Raw genomic sequence first — 12,071 nt, 5'->3', positions numbered from 1 at the left:
GCTGAAGTTAAACACCCTCCCTGAAAACACTTGGGAATGCCTGGGTATTTCCGGACACTCCCAGTAAACGATCAGTTACAACCCACAAACTACTTCCTCCTGTCAATCACCTTGTGAACGCCCATGTGAACTGATCCCGTCACTGACCAGCGATGCCCTTTGTTGCTATCCAACGTGCATGTGCATTGCGGTGCATACACATTCGCAGTTAGTACCTGATCACCCAATGTGCGAAAATGCACAGCAGTGATAAGCTCCGATTCACGCCCATGGTCCTTAATGTTAAGCTGATAAATACGTGGGGTTTCACCAAGACTATCATACAGCTAGCACTGCATTGCATTCAGGATAAAACTGCAGTGTAATACAATAAAAATCATTATATACAAATCTATAGTACTAAGCAATGATTTATACACTTCAACCCAACACAGGGCGATGAACTCGCCATCTTTCAGCTCTCAAATATATATAAAACTTCAAATTCATTAATTAAATATAATGGAGTTAAAGTCTACATTTTCTTCTCAATAAAATCTGAAAACATCTCATCTTATCCAATCTCAATAGGGCAAAAAACTCAATTAAAAAATGCACCTCTTGGTCTTATATTAAACTAAAGTAGTCTAAGTATTGATTGTTTTCAGCATACCATCCAAAAAATAAAGCAGTATTCAATCTTATTTGCTCAATTAGAAATCTATTGTATAACAAAAATAAAACAAATAGGACAAGGGCCCTAGATTACTCATAGCATGTTAAAATATTTTTCAGACTCAAGCATTCTCCTAGATCCCTCAAATTCCAAGCTCCTCCAAGTGTCTTTAAAGGATTTGCCTAAACTTGCCTCACATACATCCTTTCCTCACTGGATGTAGTCAAAACATTGACAATAGAAAATGTCAACACTCATAATGTTGGCACCACAATGGTGACAGTTATTATTTTGGGATTGTTAAAATGTTGACAGGCAGCACGTTGACATTCACAGAATGTCTATAGGGGAAATGTCAACATTGTCAGGATGACGACATTAGGGTTAGGCTGTGCGTGGGAGGGTCAAGGTGAGGCAATAGGGGGAGGTTAGGGTTAAGCTGTGAGGGGGGATAGTGTTAAGCTTTAGAGTGAGGGTCAGGGATTATGGTTAGAGATATCAAGAAATACTTACCTAAATGCTAGAAGATTGGAGGTCTGACCTGTAAGTGATGGTCACATCACTGTCAGGTCAGGAAGGCACCATTGGAGAAGGTACACCACCATTAGCCCACCAGGATGAAACATTTAAATTTTTGGTGAAGAGATTTCCCAATGTATACTCACCCTTAGACAATATTATTATGAAAAGGTGACTCAATTTAATTAAAAGGAGAGTGCAGAGAATGTGACAAAATTAGGGCTGAGACAAACTATGTTCCAATATTTCACCTTGGATGGGGACTACAAGTTAATCTTGAAATTTAATTCTAGAATCTTTGAGCACAAGAGTTTAGCTAATGGTGAACACAACAAAATTCACCTGTACACTAAACTGCATAGCTATGAGAATGTTTGCATACAATTGTAATTGTAATTGTAAAGTGGAAGCAAGGAAGAGGCAAACAACTACAGACTATTGAGTCTTACATCAGTAGTAGGGAAATTGATGGAAACACTCTTAAAAGAAAGAGTTGTAGCTTGGGATTGGATACTAGGATTAGTGAGTGGATAAGATCTTGGTTGCAGGATAGAAAACAGAGAGTTGTGGTAAATGGAACGCATTAACAGGAGGGAAATGTTACCAGTGGAGTACCCCAGGGATCTCTACTTGGACCAGTGCTTTTTAATATCTTTATTGGTGACATTGCAAATGGAATTAAAGGGAAAGTATGCCTTTTTGCAGATGACACAAAGGTTTGGAACAGGTAGACACCCCAGGTGGGATAAAACAAATGATTGAGGATAGGTAGACTAGAGGAGTGGTCAAGAGTGTGGCAATTACAGTTTAATGCCAGAAAATGCTAAATATAGTATTGATGGCACTATACTGGAAACTACTGAGGAGGAAAGGGATCTAGGATCCTTATTTCAAGTGACTTAAAGGCAGGTAAGCAATGTAACAAAGCAATGAGGAAGGCTAGTCAGATGCTTGGCTGCACTGGGAGAAGAAACAGCAGCAGAAAGAAAGAAAGAAGTAATAATGCCACTGTATAGGTCATTGGTACAGCCTCATCTAGAAAATTGTGTTCAATTCTGGAGGCCATATCTTCAAAAGGATATTATTACATTAGAGACTGTACAAAGAAGGACAACTAAAATGGTGCATGGCCTACATCACAAAACATACTCAGAAAGAACATCTAAATATGTATAGTGTGGAGCAGAGAAAAGAAAGGGGGGACATGATAGAAACTTTCAAATATATCATGGGTTTTAACAAAGTCCAGGAGGGAAACATTCTCCAAATGAAGAGAAGCAATAGGACACGAGGACATGCACTGAGGCTGGAGGATTAGGGGGGGGGGGCGTTCAGGGGAAATTTGATGAAAATTTACTTCACAGAAAGGGCAGTGGACAAGTGGAATAGCCTCCCATCAGAGGTGGTAGAGGCTAAGACAGTAGAGCAATTTAAACATGCATGGGATAGGCATAAGGATATTCTTACAAAGAAATAAGGTTTGCGATAAAAATATGGTAAAAAAAAAGGGGGCAGACCAGATGGGCCAAGTGGTTCTAATCTGCCATCAAATTCTATGTTTCTATGTTTATGTATTTGACGTTTTGTGACCCTGCAAAAAAAATGACCAGAGTGTCTGAATGTTGGTAAATGTAACATGTTCTCTTTCAATGGCTTAACCATACTGTTCTGAAAGAAGTGCAAAGACTGTTCCTGATGCATTGAACCCATCACACTTTGGAATTGATGCATTGGCCATTAGTACAAAACATCAAATATAACTTATCTGTATCTAATAACTACATGAAATTAGAAAGAATACAGTCATAAAGCACATTCTGAGGTGGGGCTCTTTTAGAAAACAGTATGATTAGGCAGATGTCACTATCCATTATCCATGTCATGCTCACAATATTATTATTATTATTATTATTATTACTATTATTTATATAAAGCCAGCATATTACATTGTGCTCTAAAATTTACAAAGAATACTGTATTTAAATGAGTGCTGCTAATGTAGTTGCCTCCCACTGTTTGGCAAAGTGAATAAGTGAATATCTACGGTAAAAATGCACATAGAAAACATTTACATATTTCTCACACATTGAATATATAAGTGTAAAATCCATTAGCTTCTCATGGACACTGAATTGGAACTCACATATTCTCTCTTTATGTATGCATGTGCTTTCAATGGTAACCATGTAATTTGATGTTCGATTTGCAAAGCTACTATATAGGATAGTTACATTTCTTTGGTTCACTGAGAACAAAAGCAATGATTTAACATGACGGTCCATCCAAAACCACAGTAGGCAATGCCCTTTGTCTTTACTTCTCAGAAACTGCAAATATAAGGATTTTCTTTCTTTTTCTGTACATGCACCCTGCATGAAGCTGCACACCACACAAGAAAAGACTGTTAATGTATTCATATCATATTCTACACCATCCATCCATTTAGCTGTTTTGATATTTGTCATTAAAAAGTGAAAGCATGTTTGACTGCCAAGTCAGCATTTACCAGATCCCAATTACTCAGATTTTAATGCATTCCATCTTTATGTAAATGTTGTTGAATATAAAAGACATTAGCAATTCCCCACATTAAAAATCAGTCAGTTAGTGGTGTCATAACTTTCATGTGTTACCACACTATTGTGTAGACAACATTGCATAAAACAAATATATGAAAATAAAAATATAAAAAAATGGGGATGTCTACAGTATTTTATATATATATATATATATATATATATATATATAATTTGGTATTGCACACCACAATCTACAAGCAAAGCTGCTGTCTAAATTGTTACATCTTAAACATCTGCTTTTATTGTCTAAATCAGTGCATTTCAAACTAGGGTGGGAAATGTATTTAACATTATACAGTAAAAAGTGGAGATGAGGACCAGTGGAGAAGTTGCCCATAGAAACAAAACAGCTTCTACCTATCATTTAGAGAACATACTTGATTAAATGCTATCTAGAAGCCAGTGGCGTAACTTGAAAGTGGTGCGCCCAGGTGCAAAAATATAATTTGGGCCCCCTCCTCGACCCCAACCCAATTATTAAATATGCCACACGGCAGTGGGTGACAAAGAGAGGCAGAGGATTACAAGGTAAGGCAGGGAGGCAGAGGTTGACAGAGAGGCAGAGTGTGACAACAGAAGGCAAGGAGAGGCAGAGGGTGACAGTGGTGGGCAGGGGGAGGCAGAGAATGACAGGGAGAGGGTGACAGGGAGATACATTGGGTGACAAGGGTACAAGCACAATGTCCTGCATGGTGTGGAGAACAGGGAGCATGTACCCTGGTGGGGGCAGGAACACAATGGCCTCTGCTCTGTCTGTGACAGGAGCCACTGCAACTTGTGCTTTCCTCAGTTTGGCACTCAAGTCAGGAAGACTCTAACAGTGCCAGTTTTACCAGTTGCAAGCTGCCTTTAATTCACAGAAAGCAGTGAATTAGAAATAATGTACAGCTGTCTGTTAATTAGAGGCAGTAGGCAGCTGTGATCATCACCGGTGATAGCTGTCAGGACTCCTTTATCAGTCTGGCACACACAAGGTCAGCTCTGCCTTCCTAAGGTAAGGGGCAGGTGCCTCAGGCATTGGGCACACCCTGCTCTCTGCCCTCAGCCATTCATCCAACATTGCACAAAATGATGTGCAGGGGCAAGGAATAAGTCATTGCTTTTCTGGGCAGTAGTGGGCCCAGTGCAATGCACCTGCTGCACCAATAGTACTTCTGTCTCTGCTAGAAGCTGAATGTGTCAGTTTAACAGGTTTAGTGTATAATATGCCCACACAAATTAGTAGCCAAATTGAATGGTATCTGGTCATTCCACCTCTCTGTCCTGTTTGATAACCATGTACATACGTACGTATGTACGGATGTACGATTATTTGTAACTAAGGCTTATTAGTTTAGTTGGAAGATGAACACACCTGTCACTGAAGTCAGTCATTTGTGGTGGTGGTGGTGGTGGTGGTGGTGGTGATGATCTGATTTGTTTTAACCATATCACTATTTGTTATCATGATTGTATCTTAGTAACCCAAGTTGGCAGTTATCTTGATTTCGGCTATGGGTGTGGTCAGTTCATCCGACATGCATCAATTCAACATTAGAATGTTGACATGGTCAAAATGTCAACATGCTTATCATGTCAACAGTGACCATGTCACCGTTCATCATGTCTACACAGATGACATGTTGACATAGTCATTTACATGGTCTTGGAGGCAGAAATGTTGTCAGTGTCTTCTTCCAGGTCCTGAAGGTCAAGTGAGAAGCATTTCTGATGCTGGTGGGTTACTCAGTGGCATTCAGGGCTGGACTGCCCATCAGGCACTTCTAGCATATGCCAGAAGGGCAGATGGCCTGCAGGGCTGGTCCAGCCTTGCAGAAAGACCGGGGCTGGCTGAGCAGTCTGTTTGGCTGCCCGGCTCACATAGACAGCTCACCTCCAGGTGCTCTACTCATCTACCATTTTTATGCATGTGCACAGTAGAATCCCAGGGCTGTTAGACAGCCCCAGACTGTCTCTGGAGGCATTCCAGCAAGTATTTTACCCCTGTGCCTAACCCCAATCCCTAACCTCCCCCTAGTGGCTAACTCAAACTTTCCCCCCACAGCCTTATCCTAAGCATTTACAGCAGCGCCAAACCCTAACCAATGGCATTCAGAGGATGTCAAAATTTCATATGTCAACATTGTGAACATGTCCACATTCTGACATTGCTGACACGGGGGTATATTTACTAAAAATCATATTTTTCCGACTGAGGTTAAAGTTCAATCACGAATGACATTGAAAGTGTAAAATTGCAACTTTTTGAATTTATTACGACTAATTTACTAAGCTGTCGTATTCTGCATTTTCGTATTTACCGATGTTGATGTCATTCGTATTTTTTGGCAGTGTTTTACGGGAGTGAATTGTAAAACACTGCCGACTTTAACACAATGAATCTCGGCCGGATCTGTGAGATCCGTGCTGGCCTTCATTGTGCACCTTTCGTAAAAAATAAAACATTGTTAAAAATTAAAAAAAAAATGCGTGGGGTCCCCCCTCCTAAGCAAAACCAGCCCCGGGCTCATTGAGCCGGTCCTGTTTGAAAAAATATGGGGGGAAAATTGACCGGGGTTCCCCCATATTTAATCAACCAGCACTGGGCTCTGCGCCTGGTCCTGGTTCCAAAAATACAGGGGACAAAAAGCATAGGGGTCCCCCGTATTTCTGAAACCAGCACCGGGCTCCACTAGCCAGATACATAATGCCACAGCCGGGGGACACTATTATATTGGTCCCTGCGGCCCTGGCATTACATACCCAACTAGTCACTCCTGGCCGGGGTACCCTGGAGAAGTGGGGGCCCCTTCAATCAAGGGGTCCCCCCCTCCAGCCACCCAAGGGCCAGGGGTGAAGCCCGAGGCTGTCCCCCCATCCAAGGACGGCGGATGGGGGGCTGATAGCCTTTTTGACAAAATTTGAATATTGTTTTTAGTAGCAGTACTACAAGTCCCAGCAAGCCTCCCCTGCAAGCTGGTACTTGGAGAACCACAAGTACCAGCATGCGGTTGAAAACCGGGCCTGCTGGTACCTGTAGTACTGCTACTAAAAAAATACCCCCAAAAAAACAGAAGACACACACCTTGAAAGTAAAAGTTTAATTCATACATCCACACCTCCAAACATACATACTTACCTATGTTCACACGAGGGTCGGTCCTCTTCTCCATGTAGAATCCATGGGGTACCTGTTGGAAAAATTATACTCACATAATCCAGTGTAGATCGGTCCTCTTCTGTTCTATTTGTAATCCACGTACTTTGCAAAATAAAAAAACGGACACCCGACCACGCACTGAAAGGGGCCCCATGTTTTCACATGGGACCCCTTTCCCCGACTGCCAGGAACCCCCCCTGACTTCTGTCTAAGAGGGTTCCTTCAGCCAATCAGGGAGCGCCACGTCGTGGCACCCTCCTGATTGGCTGTGTGCTCCTGTAGTGTATGTCAGGCAGCACACGGCAGTGATACAATGTAGCGCCTATGCGCTCCATTGTAACCAATGGTGGGAACTTTGTGGTCAGCGGTTGACTGAAAGTAACCTCACCGCTGACCACAAAGTTCCCTCTATGTGTATATGGATGAGTGCGCCCAAAGCACTGCTTCGCTTCCAAGATTGGCCGGGGTTGGGCATGTCCAGTGCGGTATGGCTGTAATATTATTCAGGAGGCAGGGATAAATTGAAAGGAGAAAGGTAAAGGTAACTAGTATCCAAAGTTTGCTTACATTACATATCCCTGCCTCCTGAATAATATTACAGCCATACCGCACTGGACATGCCTAACCCCGGCCGATCTTGGAAGCGAAGCAGTGATTTGGGCCTGACCAGTACCTGGCTGGGAGACCCCCAGGGGAGATCAGGTGCTGTAATGGATTCTTGAAAAAGGATAGGACAAAGTATTCAATCTAGAAATACCCTATACAAATACCCCACATTTCTGATCTCCTAATTCCATCTTTCTTTCGTGTTCCTAATCCTTCCCTCTTTTTTTTTTTTTTTCCAGGAAGGATTTATGTCTTTATGTAACATTATCTGGCTTTCATGCACACGGCCTCTTAATCTGTTACTACCTAGGCCATTAAATTAATCTAGACCCGGACACTGAATATACCCTTTTTGTATATGCGGCTGATTTTGAGCTCATGTCTAATGTTCCCACATCATTATTACAATCATACCACCTTGGGGACGCCCGACACCGTCTGATCTTGGAAGCTAAGCAGGGCTGGGCCCAGCCGGTATAAGGATGTGAGACCTCCTTAGAACATTGGGTGTTGTAAATTTACAAATGTTGGAGCAAATCGGAGGGATGCTCTAATAATTATGTGTATATACATATCGGTATATCGGATTCCGCCTTGTTCCAATTGTTTATATATTTCATATATTCTCTCTCTTCACATTCTTGTAATAACTTCCCTTGGGGCTCTCCCAACCCCCAAAAAAACTTTTCTCTTATATAACTTTGGGATCTATATCCCAAATGAAGCTTCTATATCGTGGTTCCACCTCTTCCTCTGATCCCCTTCTCTGCTGCGACCACCTTTTGATAAGAATCCTAGTAGCTAGCAGGTCCATATATTATAAGCGTATTTCTCTATGTGTATATGGATGAGTGCGCTATATATAGGAACTTATTTTATCATCTAACAGTACTATTGTGGTGCACCTATATATACATTTTATATTCTCTTTGATTTTTAATTTCAATGTTATCCTCCTTCTATATATATATAATTTATATGTCCCTTTTTGTATTTAAACTGCGTCGCCATATTTGCTGACCCCGCTTTTTATTATATCTTTTATATATATCTGTAACTGGATATGGAGCTGTGTTAATCCGTGGGTCAAGGATCAAATCCAAAGGAAAAAACCTGAACTCAGGGAATTTCCCCAGGCGATCGATCCTGACTCATGGCCGCGGTGAACACGGAACACCTAGGAACTGCTTTTAGCAGGAAATGGTCGACGGAGGACTCTGTTTCCCGCTCCACACATAGAGGAACTGGTCCGCCGCAATAAAGATCCCCTTCAACAGCGCAGACGCGTCCCGACACACGGAGCGCGCGCATGCGCACTCTGTAAAGATGGATACCGGATGTGGGGCGGATGTGAGGTCACACAATGCCCGGACAGGAAGTCCACGGCTTTATGCTGTGTTCCATGCCTTACACACGTTATATTGTACTTTTTAAACAACACTCCTAATATCTGATGCTCTGATGTATATAAGTAAATTTTATTTGTGGTGTATTTTGCTTTCTGGCCTTTTTTGAGTCTCTTAACTAATTAATCACAGGAAGTGATGTAAGCACCACTTCCTTTACAGGATGAGTATATATAGAAGTTCTGTCTCTAGTCTCAAATCCCCCCTTGATGAAGTCCACACAGGACGAAACGCGTTGGGTGCTACCTTGATCTAACCTCAAATACTAAGTTAAGCTTTTTACTCATCTCTTTTTTGAAATTTTGTCGTTTTTATTCCTGTATATTTTATGTCCTACTTTTTATGTCTTGTTTGGAGTCTTTTTACGAGTGTTTTATGCATTTTATTTATCCTCTTGTGCATGTATTTTTACTGTATTAATCCCCACCTTTTTAACACTCGGATTTGTTTTAGTGCTTCATAATAAATGCTTTCCATTTTTTACTAAACTGCCTAGTTTTCTAAATTGTCTGGCACCAGCGGTCGCCTTTATTACCTCATTCTCTGTCCACACACTTTTATTCTAGGCATCTATACCAGTGCCTTATTTTACCTGAGGTAACAGGCTGACGTCCTAATAAACTATAGGGAGTGCCCACTAAGCAGTTCTTTTTAGTCATTTTATTGTTTGGTCCCAATACTAGTGTTGACATTTGAAATACTGCATCTGTGGCGCTGATAGCTTCCCTGGTACACATATTTCTTTTGGTATTACTGTTTTCAGCTGCCTGGAGGAAGTCGGTATCATACACAGTATGTTTGGAACCAATGAACGCACTGATAAGAGGAGTCATTTATGTCAAAAAAATTTTAATGAAACCACTGTCCCTGAGACAGAACATGCCAGTAACAATCTTGATGACATGTTCTGGAGCATAGAAACACTATTAACGAAGGAAGTGAAGGCATGGTGGGACATCAGAGGTCTAGAACACTATGTTAGTGTCAATAGAGTTCCCAGGGGGCTTAGGATCTCTAAACAGCCCACTTTTGGACTGGATAACCAGGATTTTATGAAGGAGTGGGACAATACACTACATAACTGTTCCATAAACCTCATGAGACTCTTGATAGCGGAATAGAAACGCATCATCTCGGACCTGGAAGTAGAAATAAAAGAGGATGAGAGCAAAATGGAGGTTTTAAAGGACAAAGAGGATTTCAGGATTAATGAAAAAGTTCTAAACAAAAAACTTGAACATATAGAGGAGGAGGTGATCAAGAATAAGGAAAGGAAATTTGCTAGAGACAGGTATGATTATGAAAATAATTTGATCAAGAATTGGAGTCGGTTCAGTAGAGGAGGACAGCAGGATCCAAAAGGTAAAAGTGATTACTGGCAGTCCGTCCCCAAAAAACCAAGAGGACCTAGAACTAACTCTAGGGTTACCCAGGTGAATCAGGTCAGAACTACTAACAGATTTTCAGCATTACAAAGGCTGGACTCTAACACAGAGGACTCTTTTTTATCACCCGGCACCAATCTGCACCATCGAGATACTGCAAGGGCAAACGTAAGATGGAAAACCACCCATGCATCACCACGGAAAAGAAGATTCGAAGAAGAAGAGGATGTCGCGGGCGCAGGAGGGAAAAGCCTGTTCAAAAGGCGGAACCTAGAATAGAACCGTCTACATTGAAAGGCATCTTCAACCTCTCAGGCCACACGCTGACTAAACATGAAACCACATTGCTAAACAAGGGTCTCTCATTTGCACCGACCAAGGGCATGAACAAGTTTGATGTCTTTATAGACTTGAATGAATTCCTACGGAAGATCACCCTTAAACGCCACTTTCTTAAAAAAGAAGATGCAGTTATACAGAACTATGAACAATCCAAATCTGGCTTAAAACCCACTTCTAAGTTTTATACCCTAGAATCTAAGGGACACAATGTGGGCCTTTTCTATGAACTTGTCAAAAAGGACCTCTGTGATGCCAACATTACACCAATCAAGGAAAGAAATCTTACAAATAGGTAGACGGAAGCCATCAAACACTTACAGGAAAACAAGAATATTGTCATAAAGGCGGCTGACAAAGGGGGGGGTTGGTTATTATGGATAAGTAAGCCTATACCATGGAAGCAAACAGGTTACTAGGAGATATATCCTCATACATTCCCCTGGATAAGGACCCTAAGGAACCCTTTGTGGAAGAACTAAGGACAATGCTCCTAAAGGGTTTTAGACGCGAAATAATCACAAAAGAGGAGTATCAGTATCTGTTAAATTCCAACCCCACTACCCCCATTTTCTATTTACTCCCCAAGATACATAAATCCCTAGTCAACCCCCCAGGTAGACCCATTGTGGCAGGGATTGATTCCCTGACCTCACATCTCTCAGAGTATGTGGATATATTCTTGAGAAAATATGTGATGGAGTTACCGGCCTACCTGAAGGACACTACATCGGTCCTGAACTTAATGGAGACATTCCAGTGGAAGGATACATATAGGTGGGTCACAATAGACGTGCAATCTCTATACACCTGTATAGAGCACGACAAAGGGATTGAGGCTTGCAATGAATTTCTAAGTAAAGACCATCTCATCACGGAGGATCATAGACTTTTTATATGCAAACTAATGCATTTTATACTGAAACACAATTACTTTAAGTTTTTAGACGGGTTTTATCTCCAGATTTGTGGCACAGCGATGGGCACTATCTTTGCACCCAGTTTCGCTAATCTTTTTATGGGACAGTGGGAAGACAAGTATGTTTTTACAAATAACCCATATCAGCACAACATCATCTTTTACAAACGCTACATTGATGATATTTTAATTGTGTGGGAAGGAGATCAGCCAAGCTTCAAGGTATTTTTAACATATATCTCAGATAACAGTATGAATCTCAGTTTTACGGCCACAGATGACACAGAAAGGATTGAGTTCCTGGATTTAGTCCTCACACATACAGAAAAAGATGTCATCACGAGCAATTTTATCAAGCAGGTGGACATGAATAGCTATGTGCACTACAGGAGCAACCACCGACAACAGTGGAAGGACAATATCCCTTTCTCTCAATTCAACAGAGTAGCACGCATTGCAAAGCCAGTGAAGACAGAGACAAACAACTTGAAGTATACAAGGAGAGATTCAGGGAGAAAGGGTAT

General features: G+C 41.4%; 1 protein-coding gene and 1 pseudogene across 1 annotated transcript in view; one reads left to right on the top strand and one right to left on the bottom strand.

Annotated features, from left to right (window-relative positions):
* The window catches only part of SGCZ (sarcoglycan zeta), a 1,577,608-nt gene that overhangs the window by 948,126 nt on the left and 617,411 nt on the right, over nt 1–12,071 (bottom strand). The gene's annotated exons all lie outside the window — the stretch shown is intronic.
* Nucleotides 7,486–7,606, top strand: LOC134949509 (5S ribosomal RNA; annotated as a pseudogene).

This window comes from Pseudophryne corroboree, chromosome 1, assembly GCF_028390025.1.
Source record: "Pseudophryne corroboree isolate aPseCor3 chromosome 1, aPseCor3.hap2, whole genome shotgun sequence".
Classification (NCBI taxonomy): domain Eukaryota; kingdom Metazoa; phylum Chordata; class Amphibia; order Anura; family Myobatrachidae; genus Pseudophryne; species Pseudophryne corroboree.
The sequence above is the reverse complement of the archived record's forward strand: the minus strand, read 5'-3'. Positions and strand labels throughout refer to the sequence as shown.